Source organism: Corvus brachyrhynchos, unplaced genomic scaffold (genome assembly GCF_000691975.1).
Source record: "Corvus brachyrhynchos isolate BGI_N302 unplaced genomic scaffold, ASM69197v1 scaffold239, whole genome shotgun sequence".
In the NCBI taxonomy this organism is placed as follows: domain Eukaryota; kingdom Metazoa; phylum Chordata; class Aves; order Passeriformes; family Corvidae; genus Corvus; species Corvus brachyrhynchos.
The window spans coordinates 5778613-5793373 of record NW_008246057.1 but is presented as its reverse complement, the minus strand read 5'-3'; the positions used below and the strand labels follow the sequence as shown (position 1 = coordinate 5793373).

At 39.0% G+C, this 14761-nt stretch overlaps 1 long non-coding RNA gene across 3 annotated transcripts in view; it reads left to right on the top strand.

Moving 5' to 3' along the window:
- Positions 1-14761, top strand: part of LOC108449554 — a 63160-nt gene that overhangs the window by 26702 nt on the left and 21697 nt on the right. The window contains exon 1 of one of the 3 annotated variants that reach the window (XR_001865758.1): positions 12074-13219. The exons of 1 other annotated variant lie outside the window; for it this stretch is intronic. This is a non-coding gene — a long non-coding RNA (uncharacterized LOC108449554). Of the gene's footprint in view, positions 1-12073; positions 13220-14039; positions 14598-14761 lie in introns of those variants that run through there. One more of the 3 variants, XR_001865756.1, reaches the window with a different exon arrangement.

The following is a 14761-nucleotide window of genomic DNA, read 5'->3' as shown; positions in this document are numbered from 1 at the left end:
TCAGAAATATATATCCTCTCTCTCTGCATATGTACAGTGTGAGTCCCTCAAGCAGCTGGCCTATTACATCCAGCCTGACCAGTTGCTGTCCCTAGATCCCAGTCTTACCAACTGCTAACACCTGGACATGTGAACCCCCACGGTCACAGTACCATATTCCTATTCCGGTAGCTGGTGCAGACCATCACACACACACACACACACACACACACACATTCTCTGGTTCCATAGATGACATCTCTGTTCTCTCACTCTTAGAGAGCCACAGATGCTCTCTCGCACACAGAGCTGGCCCTCAGAAAGCCACAATCCCCCCTTAATCCCAAGCCACTCCCTGCTGGCTCATTCAGCTTGATCTTCACTAATAATCCTACACTTGCACACCTGCATTCACTCCAGCTGACACCACATACCCATACACACACTTGCACATGGAGTAAAGAGCCTCTTACTTGAAAATAATTGAAGGAATTTAACAAGGAGACAGGGCAGACTGCAGTGATTAGGCCCAGGAAATGACCAGTCCTTGCTTACATGGAAATAAACTCTTCCCTCGTCCCTCTATTTCCCTCTATTTGTTTCTCCCCAAATCACCCAAACCTCTCCCTTTTCTCTCCTAAACATGCCTTCATAAATATTGGGCAATCCCAACATCATTCCCTGCTTCCCATACTGTTTCCCACACCCCTTGGCAGCAACTCCCTTACTTCAAAAGGTGAGATGGAGATCTGGTCCCAGTGACTCCTCACAATGAGTTTCACACTGGGTCAGTGGGGCTGAGGCTCTGCTGAAAGGGGCATGTACAGGGCTTCCCTTTGTCTGAGTTCTGAATTTGGGTTCCTTGGACCTCTGCCATTGTGTTCTTGTTCTCTGGGTTTGTGAGATGAGATTTTGATGGGCTAAAGGATCCCTAGAGATGGACCTGGGAGCAAACTGGAAACAGCCAGGATAGACTCCCCCACCTGCACTGTGCCTCTGTGTTCTTTTGTGGGTGTGCAGATTAGTTTTATCACATAACAAAAAGTAAAACCACTGCCACCTGATAAATAAGACAAACTGCCATCATAACTAAACCAAGCGAAACAAAGATGCAAGTAGGTCAAGAAAAATTCAGGCACAGCAAGGTTACCAGGCCTCAGTCCCTTGGGTGTACAAATTTACAGCCTGCTACTATCAATGGCTCTGCTGTATTACAGGATGATCTGGCTGCTGTTGTCAGTTAGCTGACATAGCAGGTGACACTTCAGAGTCACTGGCTTTAGGCCACATGAGTCACATGGCACGAGGCACATCTGGAAGCAGTAGTGACATATTTTCAAGAGTACTTAAACTAGATTGGTTACAGGTCGCGCAAACATGTGAAAAATTGGAGTTAAAATTATACATCTCAATTGCTGGTTGGATGACAATTTATGGGAAAAAAATTATATACTCTGTTAGACTGATTCTATGATATCTTGGGACATCACCCTTAAAATACAGGGACTGGATAATCTGCCTGTATAATACAATGCATAGCTTAATGCTATTCAGTCATAACCACTTCTCAGTCACAGGCAGGGCAGTTTCTTTTACTTGCACTTGGCTCTCCATGTCCAGGCAGGGAGAAGTATCTGGACACAGCGTGAATTTGGTTCCTGATATCAAAAGGAGCAACATTTCTATACGGTGTAAGGAAGAGAAATGGCTCAATCCAGGCTTCTGATTAGTAAGAGAAATGAGATGCAAAAAACTGTTTATAAAGAAGGAAAATCTGCTCTAATTTTCTATTCTGTATGTGGAAAAACATACTTCATTCTACCTTGTGGTAAAAAGGTGGGAATGGAGAAAAGTTAGAGGGAGGAGTTTTTTCTTTATTGCTTTCAGGAAAGTTCAATTATTCATTGCCCTTTGGAATACAAAATTGTAACCAAGCAAAAGGGATTTGAGCAGGAAAATCTAAGAATCATTTACACTTCTTTTTTGGAACTGAAAAGCCCCAGTGTTCATTTATGATGATATTATGAGTTGCAGTGAGGTTCTTAAACATCATTAATCACTACAGATGGCTACAAACCCATTAAATCTTTTAAGCACCTGTTTCCTTATCAAATGCTCACATGGTAAGCTACCCTCTGGTTCACATAAGCACATTAGTTTTAGAACATATAATTACCTTACAATAACTGTACTTCTCCTAATTACCAGTTCCCTGAAAGGAAAAAGTGGAACCTATTGAGTAGTGGGGGTGGCTGTAACTTAAAAACAGAGCTTCTAGACTGAGCAGCAGGGCTGGATGACTACGTGTAAAATGTTTGTCTTACTTCTGGTAAGCCTAGTTCAATTCCACAGTGAGCACCTAAGTGAAACAACTTGATTTTTTGCTATCAGTCACAAGAGAACACCACCCCACATTATTTATCACAATTTGTCTCTTTTGAAGAGAGCTTCAGGATAGAAATAGCATAAAAACCAAATTATTTCTCACTCAAATGTGTTGCACCATCTTTGAAAATGTGGTGTTAGACAGAAATTGCAATCTCTTGTCATACTTCAAGTCTTATCAGTATGAAGCTCTGTGCTACAGCACACACGAGAGTGCTCACTTTCCCAGAAGTATTTAGAGGCAATACCATTTATTCACAAAGTAATAGCCTCCCTGTTCAGGATGGTAGGATTTATTCCATCCTTCAGAATGGTTAAATTAATTAAATAAGCAGACAAACAAACAAAGATATGATCAGGTAAGTGTGATGAGAGGGTTATTTCACTAAGAGGTTTCTGTACCATATATACTAGCTTCCTAATAGAGGCACAGAAATATTCTTAAACTGTGTAAATCTATATAATTTTTGCTAGAGCTATACATGTTTCTATAACTTCTGAGCGCAGCCCACAATTTTCTGATAAACTTCCCTAAATCCAGATCTAGTCTAAAGAGCTGTATTCTGGTGACATACTACAGAAAGAATGCCATGTGAACAAGCAGATGTCATCTTAACAATATTGAATACTGATCAGTTTTATAAATGATTTTCCCAATGTCTATATACAGTCACTCTACATATTTGCATATAATCATATCAGAGAAAACACACTAAAATTTTGACTAGAACATTATCACAGTACCATGCTGTGAACTAGAAAAGCAGTCACTTCAAAACATATCTACATCAGCCATACCATATATGCAAGCCAAGACAAATTCCATTTACAAGCTTTGAATTGAGTTTGATGAACTTAAAAAATAGAAAAATTCTGCAGTAACTTTCTGCTTTTTTTCCTGAAATATCTTTTCATACCCAAGATTCAGAAATTTGAAGACTGAGATACGGTCACAATGCTGTACAGTCATTTAGCTGAGGTTAATCAATAAAAATTTTAAGAGTGGCTGCAAAACCCAGAATTGTTTCAAAGGCAGTATTTATCTACCCACCCTTGCCCTTATTTATCTGGATACCAACTACTCCCGTTTCATTTAGAATACAATCTGGACTGATCGTCAAGATGCCAGTTTGTTCTAAAGGACCTGATAGACATCATCATCAGAAAAGGTGAATTGTAAAAATCTCAAATGTCTACTACAGGTTTATTGGCTGAAATGTGATTCTCCTCAATCTGGTATAGCCTGAAACATGTTACCAAAGGTTCATAGAAGTTTTCCACAGTTCTGGGAAAGTAGCTGACTAAAATATGTGCCGTGGAAGAAAATGTTTAAAGGGATAGGTTGAGGTAAAAAGTAGCTTGTGAATTAAAATTGCTTTCAAACACATCTCAAAAAGGACTAAATTGTGCACAAATACAAAAAATATTAACACCCTAATTATAAGACATTCTTATTTTAATCCTGCAAATATTAGGTCCTAGAGAATCTTTGTAAGAAGACTTTAAGCTCAGAGAATAGAAAAATAATTTATAAATTCAAAGCGAGGCTGGGTGGAAGCTCAATCCTTTGTATACTCTCCAGTCTCCTCTAGGCCTTCAACATTAAAAAGTACATTACTCTATAGCCTTCAATGTTTTACTCTCAGACAGAATAAACTTAAGGGGCTTGATTAGCAACTTATGCATTGACCCTAGTAAATCAAAGGCTCTTCCTTAGAGGTAAAGCTTGTTCCCAAAAATCCATGGCAAAAATTGTTGTTTAATTATACATATACCACAGTCTGACTTTGAAAAGTACTTGCAAGTGAAAGGAAAGCTGTCTTTTCAACCCCTTAAATTGGTGTCAGTTCAACTAATGGGCCAGTTAATTAACTAATAGGTGTGAAACGCAGACCTTCTCCAGAGATAAAACATGTTAAATATACCAGTTAATTGCCTAGTATGGATTGACACAGTTTATTGGTGGGACTCACCCGAAGTTTCCACAAAATTTCTTGGAGTGCATTTCCTCTGGAGGAATATGAACAGGTACAAAAAAGAAACAAGTGGGACATACAGTAATTCTTCTAAAATGCTAATGTGTTTCTTCTTAATAAAATGTCCTGTATTCTATGAAATTGATAATAATTTTTCACCTTAAACTTCTTTGAACTGCAGTATTTTTTGCATTAGCATGCAAGATTCTGACTGCTGCCACCTCATCCTGACTCCAAAATGCATTATTACATTTTAAAAATAAGGTTTTTTGTGAACTGATAATAATTTACCAAGATTCAGTGAGTACTCCCAAATTTGTCATTGAGAGGAATACACCTGGAGCAGGTAGCTCGATTCGCAAGCTGCAGTGTGAGAAGCAGATTGAGATCTAGGTGGGAGCCTGAGACAAGAGGGTGTGAACTCACTCTGTTTCTTTCACCCTAATATTCTTCTTCCAACTGCATTTTTCTTTAGCTGAGTCGTATTATTTTCCTGCTGTTTTCAAATAATATTGCAATTATATTATGTAAGTCTCACTTTCCACCAACTTAAAAATATGATGTACACACCTTTTTACATTCTTCAGGCTGATTTTGCAGCCCCCTGAGCTGGCCACTCCAAAATTTTCACTGACTTCTTAAATTCCAGAGGATATGATAAAATCTGCATGAAGATCATATTGCTGCAATAAAAATCTCAACACAGCAACCACAAAGCCACTGTCTAGCTATGCACATCTTTTTAGCTGATAGACTTTTCAGACTGAATTGGCTGCATTCTTCAGAATGCAAGCTTTTGTTAAAAACAAAAACATATTTCAAGCTATCGGGTCTTCTGTGTTTTGGTACTGTAGAATTAGGTGTTTTTATTTTAGAGAAGTGCATATGCTAAGTCCTGTTATGAATTCACTGCTCCCTCTTGTTTTGTCTTGGATGCAGAAAGTCCAGATTAATACCTTTCATAGTAAGTTTCAACCAAATATCTCCTTAGCCCTTCTTATTTAAAAAATTTTTGACTGGTGAGACATTCATGCTGGACTCAATAAAGATGTATTGTTAAAAACTTTGTGGAGAGATTACCAAACATAATTCAGAATTTATTTTTAAAAAGTTTCAAGATAACCTTAAAAATGTAAATCAGTCTATAAGGCCTTTATGGAATTTATAACAAAGCAGCCTGAAATAATGTCATCAAGACAAGTTAAACAATAAGTCTTTTAACTGGCCTTAAAAGATCACAGGTATTTGCTATCAGAAAGAAACAGTTTCCTTCAAGACTGTTAAAGACTTAAATTTTACATGGCCTTTAGAGATTACTCTACAGAATTATCCAGCTTGCTCCAGCAAGACTTTTCCTATGAACTGCGACATTATTATCTCTTTGACCATGATAAAGAGCCTTTTGAATTCAGGCTTATATAACATATTTGGTGGAATTTAGAGTTCAAACCTCATCACACATTTTAATTATGGATGACAGCACTAACAGGACTGCATGGCAGGCTTTAAGAAAAAATTAAATATATAGCATATCACTACAAGTGGTTGTAACATTTCTACCTTTATGACATTTTTGTAAAATACACTGGTGAACACCCTAGTGTTCCATAAAGACAAAACTCTTTCCATGTAAATTTAATCTAAAAAGACTTTTGCTCAAAAAGAACACCTTGTTGAGAAGAGTAGGATATAGCTTAGTGTCTGAATTAGTCTTGAATGTTAAGAGTGTAGATTTACACCTCTGCATTAGGATGGAAAAGCTCTGCTGTGCCATAAATAGAGCAAAGACCTACAGTAGGGATCAATGCACTTGCACCTGAGAAATCAGGTTGCAAAACCTGATGAATGTCAACAGTAGTAAAAGGATATATATTAAAAAATAAAGTCTCTAATTTAGATAGATTTTCTTTCTAAAATGCTGTATATCATAATAATTCTGTTTGTTTGGGTTTGGGTATTTTTTAATCAAGCATTGTCAAAGACACCAGGTGTAAATGATTGATGAGATCTCAGATCCTCAAATATTGTAATGTTTCTACAACAAAAGTTATTGCATGTAATGAGTTTAAAAACACACAGAAAATTCAGCTTGCTTTGTCATCCTTTTCCAATTCAGGTTCACCAAATCTAATAAACCAAAATTACAACTATTCCACAGCTGATTGAATAAAATGTGAATGTAATGAAAAGTGTCCAGTCTTGTTCTGACTAAAGTCATTGAAAGGTTTTAAGTCAAAACTATCAACTAAATGGAGAATGTGTTTCTCAAAGTACAGACTTACTGATAAGCGCAAATGAAAATGGTGTCTCTGAAGTATGTAACTCATACAACCCCAAAATGCATTTAAAAATATATATATATTGTCTTTTTAAAACATTTTTCCAGGCTATTTGATATGAAAAGACAAGATACAGTCCCTTTTGCAGAGAATTTTTGATTGTGTAGGACAAATAGATAAAGTATCGTAACTGTGAAAGAAAAGGCTCAGGGGTCCTGATTCATTCCACCTAATTCCAGGCATTGCACTTAAAAGCATAGGTAATGGATTCTCCCTGTGTACTCAGCAAGGAGAGAGAGGAATATCCAGGGAGAGATTCAGATCATAGACAAGGTATTTTCCTCTGCGAATGCCTCTCTTTCTCATCAGTATCATAAGCAAAGAACCTATGGCAACCAAGAGCCTAATTTAGGAATGTCTGTAGGTGCCTGAAGTCAGAGAAGATGAAGTTGATTCAGGATAGGAGATAATGGATATTAACTCAGACAAAAGTGCTGTACAGATGGAAATAAAGATATTTATTTATTTATAATAACATCTTTGTTCATGTCGCAAGCTGGCATGTCACGTTTTACAAATACTATGAATTGGCAAATATTACAAACCCAACCAATTTTAAAGAGAGCATGACCAGTATGAAAACATATGCAAATATAGGTCCTACTTGACAACAACTTGCAATCTTATTGCTGGATGTACAGTGTATTCACGTCTTGTAGGATGAAAGGATTTTGACTTGATATTAAGTTACTCCACATTAACCATTATGGTCTTCTATGATGGAGTGACTGCAACAGCTGATAAGGGACAACTGTCTGATGCCCTCTACCTAGAACTCCATAAGGTATTCAACACAGTCCCACATGACATCCTTATCTCCAGATTGGAGAAACATGGATTTGAAGGGTGAACTGTTGAGTGGATAAGGAATTGACTGAATGGACACAGCCAGACCATTCTGATCAATGGCTCTGTGTCCAGGTGGAGGTTGTGTTGAGTGTCCCTCAGGGCTCTCTGTCTTTGGTGCTCTTTAACATCTTTATCAATGACACAGACAATGAGATCAAGTGCACCCTCAACAATTTTGCTGATTATATGAACCTTCCAGAAGTTGACACAACAGAAAGAAGGGATGCTGGAAAAGCTTGAGCTGGATCCACGAGAAACTAATGAAGTTCAACAAGTTCCAAGTGCAAAGTGCTGCTTCTGGGGCAGGAGAATTCCAGACATGAATACAGACTGGGAGAAGAACTCACTGAGAGCAGCCCTGTGGAGAAGGACTGGGGGGTTCTGGTGGATGAAAAGTCAGACATGAGCCAACAGTGAGCACTCACACCCCAGAAAATCAACAGCGTCCTGGGCTGCCTCAAAAGCAGACTGGTCAGCAGGTTGACGGAGGTGATTCTGATCCTCTGCTCCACTCTCATGAGACCTCAGCTGGAGATCTGCATCCACGTCTGGAGACCTTAGCACAAAAAGGACTTAGACCTGTTAGAGTGGGTCTACAGGAAGGTCATGAAGACAAAAGAGGGCTGAAGCACCTCTCCTAGGAAGACGAGAGAGATGGGGTTCTTCAGACTGGAGAAGACTCTAGAGAGACCCCATTGCGGCCTTCCAGTACTTGAAGGAGGCTTACAAAAAAGAGCGAGAGCAACTTTGTTCAAGGACATATAGTGGTAGGACAAGGGGGAACCAGAGATTTAAATCAGATGTTTGGAAGAAACCTTTTACTCAAAGGTTAGCGAGGCAGTAGAAAGAAGCTGTCCAGAGGAGCTGAGGATGTTCCATCCTTGGAAGTTTTCAAGGTCATTGGATGGGGCTTTGAGCAATCTGGTCCTAGTGGAAGGTGTCCCTGCCCATGGCAAAGGGGTTACAGCTAGATGATCTTTAAGGTCCCTTCCAACACCAAAAATTTTGTGATTCTGTGATTTTATGATATTACTTGGGGATATGAAAAACTATAATCTTTGCATTAGAGGAGTTTCTGTAATATAGTTTCATTAAAAATCTTTTTCCAGGTATATAATAATATCCCCAGAATCCATCTGAAGGAAGGGGAAGGACTATGTTTGTTGCTGCCCTTTCCTTCCCCTCAAAGCTCAGGTTTCTACCTTATAATGATTTATTGGACATATGTGGTTGCTATGTTTTTTTTCCCAAATTATTTATCTTTTCTCTTGCTTCTATCTCTCTGTTCCATATGATTTATTGCGTCACTGGCTTTCCAGTATTGCTAATGCCGCCAGAAACATCCTAATTAAAGGACTGAGTCATGAACAGAAAAGCAAAGTGGAAAATGAAGGAGATTTTCTAGCCCCACATCCATAAACACTGTGGACAGGCAATTTCTCTACAAATATTTATACCATCACTCCCTGAACTTTCAAGAAGTAATTATTTCTCCCACTTTTGAATAATTGTCCTTTCTTAGGAACTAGATTATCCTCAGGTATTAATTAATGAGATAACACCAAAGATGGATTATTATTTTCCTCTAGGTTTTTAAAATATATTTGAATAGAAAGAGATTTGGGATGTTTCGACTTTTAAAACATGTATTAGAAAAGCCCTAATGTTCTACTGATCTATTATTTTCACTAGCCTTTAAATAAAATACTCTACATGCGTTTCTCCTTTAACCTGTGTGAACACACACACACGTACACATATATATACAGCTATATTACACTAATAGGTAGATCGATAACAGGTATAATATTCATACAATAAAATAATTCATGGAGATATTTATTACCTGAGAAAGAGCAGTATGTGGAAAATACTCTTTTGATGCTTTTTCATGGCTTATTTTTATGAACATCTCTTGCCTTCACCTGTGCATTACAGAGTGTTCTTACTGTGAAATGCATTTGGGACAACATATTGCTTAAATAAGAAGAGTATGTAGATAATTGATTTTATGTGGCCATTGTAGCTGCAGAAACACATTCATTTTAACACAACTAATGCCAAAATATATTCAGTTAAAACATGCAGCTGCCTCTTCTTGCTTAAATAGCACAGAAGGATTATGGTAGACTATCAGTTTTCTGCTTTCAAGCATAACCATTAATGCTGAATACAAACAACTAGTCAAAGAGGTGAATAATAAAATAATAAAATAATAAATCTGCATTGGATTAGGAAACATATTTTAGTTTTCTATATTGCTTTCCTATTTTTTATTGTCAGCCAATTGCACACATTCATGCTTTGTGTATGGATGATACTCTTAGGAAAAAAGAGTTATAGTCTATCCATATATAAAGTTTTTGGTGACTTCCAGGTGTCGCCTCTGTGGAATTTCACTTCCCATATAAAATGGAAGAAGAGAAATGACAAATCTGTAGAAAAAGTCATAGAGGAAAGTAGGAACTAGATGGGGAAAAAAACAAGAAAGAGGACGATTATTGCAAAACACAAGACTATAGAAGGTTCTGAAAAACACAGGTGAAGCTTGAGAAATATAAATCACTCAATGACACAAGAGCAGGTCTTGTCTGTGTTTAGGAAGATTTATCCAAACCAAATTACAAAAATGAGAAAAACACTTTCTAAAACTGTCTCCATGCTAAAATTCTTCTGATGAAGGGATAGAAGTCTCTGTTTACAATATTCTGCATAAAATGAGAGTACTGAGACCATTTCGTTTTTTCATCCTTAAGAAAGAAGATTCTCAGCATCCTGTAACACTTTTTGCTGGTTTTGCACTATTTTGGTTCTATACATCTACCAATTGCCAGAAGGAAGGATAATGATGTGTTGAGATGATATTTAAGCTTCTCCTTATCCTGCTGCATTCCACTGAAAAGCCAGAATAATCACATTTAAGGAAATACTTGATAGAAAAGTCGTAGAATAAGATTGAGTCTATTTGTCTGACCTGGCTTAAGACTCAATACAGGAAAAATAACACTTATCCCTCAAAATGGTGTTTTACTTGTCAGCTTTTGAATATAATCCATAGCTGAAGATTTGTTGTCTGCATGTCTTCATTTAACAGACTATGCTCTCTGCTTATAGCTTTACAGAATGTAGGAGCTTGTTGAGTGAATTTATACATGAGATAAATTTTGAAAAATTGATCCAGAATACTTAGCTGATTTAGTTGTAGTCGCTAAAAATGCTACAATAATTTAATACTTTGGCACTGTAATTATTTTTAGCTTAAAGAATAGTTTCCTTGTAGAGAAATAGGTTTTCCATGAGATCTGTGCTGCATAAGCTCTTGATTCTCCTCCTGGAGTAATCTTGTAGAATATTATGGAGACAGGAATTGACTGGTTCTCTGCTTCCACAGGTGTGCAGAATTTGGCGGCAAGAAACTCTGCCTGTGAGACAAGATAGATAGAGAGAGAGAGAGAGAGAGAGAATCATACATAGATGGATAGATAGGGCCTGGTTGACAAAATTCCTTGGGAAATAGTCCTGAAAGGCTGAGAGCTCAGCAGAACTGCTTTTTGGAATTCTGAGACAGGAGACTTTGGCCTATTTAGGTTGAGAGAGTGCCTTGCGAGGAAGTGCTGAAGGTCAAAGGAATCCGAGAAGCCTTGAAAATTTTCAAGAAGAAAATCTAAAAAGCACAGGAGCAGGCCATACCTGTGTGCCAAAAGATGATCTGGCAGGGAAAAGAGAAGCCCGGGTGAACAAAGAGTTTTGGCTCAAGTTCAGGGAAAAAAGGAGAGTGTATCACCTTTAGAAGAAGGGGCAGGCAACTCAGGAGGACTAGCAGGATGTTGTGAGCTTATGCAGGGAGAAAATTAAAACTACCAAGCACAACTAGAACTTACTCTGGTTACTGTCATAAAAGACAAAAAAAAAGGAATATTTCAGCAAAAAAAAGAAGGCAAAGGAGGATCTCGATCTTTTCTTGGATGTGTGGGTAAACATAGTGACAAAAAGTGAGGAAAAGGCTAAGGTACATAATGTCTTCTTTGATTCAGGCTTTAACAGCAAGACCAGCTGTTCTTTATGTACCCAGCTAATTGAGCTGGAATATACAGATGGGGAGCAGAATGAAAACCTCCATTACCTAAAGGGGAAAGGTCAGTGACGTGATATGCTACTTATACACACAGGTCTATGGGGCCAGATAGGATCTGCCCGAAGGGGACTAGGGAAGGACTAGGGAAGAGGGGCTGAAAAGCTGGTGGAAAAGCACCTGGGGGTGCTGGTCAACAGCCAGATGAACATGAGCCAGTGTGTGTCCAGGTGGCCAAGGGGGCTGATTGCATCCTGGCCTGTATCAGCAACAGTGTGGCCAGTGACTGCCCTCCTGTATTCTGCACTTGTGAAACCACACCCCAAATCCTGTGTTCAGTTTTCAGCCCCTCATGACAAGAAAAACACTGAGGTGCTGGAGCATGTCCAGAGAAGGGCAACAAAGCAAGTGAAGAGTCTGGAGCACAAGTCCTATGAGGAGCAGCTGAGGGAGCTGGGAGTGTTTAGCCTGAAGAAAAGGAGGCTCGGGGGGAACGTATTTGTCCTCTACAACTACCTGAAAAGAGGTTGTAGCCAGGTGGAAGTTGGTCTCTTCCGCCAAGCAGCAAGAGGTAGGACAAGAGGAAATGGCCCCAAGTTCTGACAGGAGAAATTTAGGTTGGATATTAGGAAAAATTTCTTCACTGAACAGATTGTTAAACATTGGAAGAGGCTGCCCAAGGAAGTGGTTAAGTCATGATTCTTGAAGATAATTAAAAGATGTGTGCATGTGGTACTTAGGGATATAGTTCAGTGGTGGATTTGGCAGTGCCGTGTTAATGGCTGATCTTTATGATCTTAAAGGTCTTTTCTAATCTAAATAATTCTATGGTTCTATGCTTCAATAGATAGATATATAAAGGCACATTGACATTTCAGCAAAAACTTGTCTTAAAGCACATAATCTAATGTGACTGAAAGAAGTAGCATGAGTGAAATGAAATGCTTTTCAAATCATTTTTTTTCTCTCTCTGTGGACACAGACATTGACTGAAATGTGCATGGCCACTTGTTCTGAAAGCATAGAAGAATCACCTGCTCCCAGTGAAACTGTGGCATAAACTTCTAACACTAATAGAGTAGGAAATTAATATGAAATCAACTGTGCACTCCACATACATGAATGCATGTCCTTGGTGCCTCAGGGTCTGCTGTCACATTCTTTCAGTCAGTTGTTCACCTGCAACATGCTATATGCAGAGTCCAAACTTTTTCAGATACTAATATTTTTAGAAACCGAACAAATAACACTGGGTGTGAGATTCAGATCATACACAGTAAAATCACATGAAGTGATTAAAAGAAGTCATAACTTGCAACAATGTAACTAATGATCATCCAGCAGTAAAATATCTGCTACATAGATAGAATTCCTACTGACCCTGCTATGTGAACATGTCTTATCCTGACATAACATTCCAGGGATGTGTTAGCATTTTAGCAACATTGTGAAATGCCACCGTAACATGGAAACTATGAAATTATTTTGCAGCGAAATGATTTAACAGAACAGCAACAAAAATAAAAATAGAGGATAGTCAAAATGCTTGGCAAACCTGCAATCTCCAAAGGCCAGCCTCCAGCAGTTCTGCAGCACTCTAAACAATACCATAAATAAAGGTAATTATCCAAATGATGTTATAAAGCTAAGTCAAAGGTGGTCTTGTGGAGAAGTTGCATGTGATTAAATTGGGAAAAAACCTGTAGAATCATGTAGGAGGGAAATAACAATTTTTCCTCCATTTTGCAGGCTATTATTCTTTATTAAAATATCCACTACAGTGCAAGAATTATATACAAAACTGGCCATTTTCATTCAAAAACCAATTGTTTTTTAACAGCATGAGATTTTTTCATGTAGCTGGAGTCTATGTTGCAGTCTAATCATAAAACACACAGCAGTATTTTTGAACGACAGCTAACTGATTCAAGGTAAAACCATAGCAAAGTCAAAGCCATTCACAAAAGCTCACAGGTTAACTACAGTTTCTGACTTCTGGGAAAATAACATACTGCCCTACTTGACTGGTATTTTATGCTAAATAAGAGGAGCTGAGTCATATGCCATGTCTTCTCATGGTGAGACCATGCTCTGTAAGGTTTCTAATTCAGTTTTGCCCTTCATCTATTGCTTGAGAAGTGTCAGGAGGGTGAAAAATAACAAAAAAAAAATCCTTTTCTGGTAGAACTTCTCGATGGTGTAACATGCTGGTGAACACTTGTCAGAGACTGAAATATTATAGTTTATGACTTAAACATTTTCTTAAAGGACTTTTAAAACTGTATTACAAAAGCTGCAGAGGAGACCACTGCACCCTGAATGGGGCCCTGACTGAGGCCTTACACTGCTCGCTGATGAAGATAAGATAAAGTAACAACTCAGGGCTGGGGACATTCACAAAGCACAGGCTGAACACCTCCAAGGTGGAGACCACAGCCCCAGAGCTATCAGCTGCCAGGCTCAAACAGACCCTCAAACCAAGGGGTGGAGGGAGGAGAGGCTTTGGGTATCTGGGAAAAAAGCCTGTGATCAGAAGCCCAGTGACTGCCCATCCTTCACTGGGCAGAGGAGCCCAGCTGAGGGGTTGTCCCAGTTTGTCCCCCCACCCAGTTGTCTCACCGGGGTGGGGGAAGCTTATCCACAGCAGAAGGGGGTGACATCAGCAACAGTGTGGCCATCACAGGGGCCCCCCTCAAAGGGGTCCCCAGACCCTGCACCAGAGCACCAGAGATGATGCAACAGACCCTCAGTGTTGCAAGGGACAGTGTGTCGAGCCAGCCCCTGCAAGGGGAGACACGTGGGCATTCCCACCTGACCCAAAGTGTATATTAATCCACGGGATTCTGCACTCTTTGGTGTGGTGTAGTGTGTGGTGTGGTGGCTTGTGGCGGCGTGGCGTGGCGTGTGGCAGCGTGACCACAGCAGTGATGGTGGACCCTCACCGCCAGAAGACCAGATGGAGGGGAGCAACGACACATCACTGGGACCTTCAGATAGGTGATATGCTTACCTAACCCCTGTCCCCTCTCCCTGCCACCCCACCCCCCCACACACACTTCTTTTTCTATGTCTTTCTTTCTTTCTTTTCTCTTTCCTTCTCTTTGTCTCTCTTACTATTAAATAAAATACATCAATTTTTTTGGCACCAACATCTAACCTCG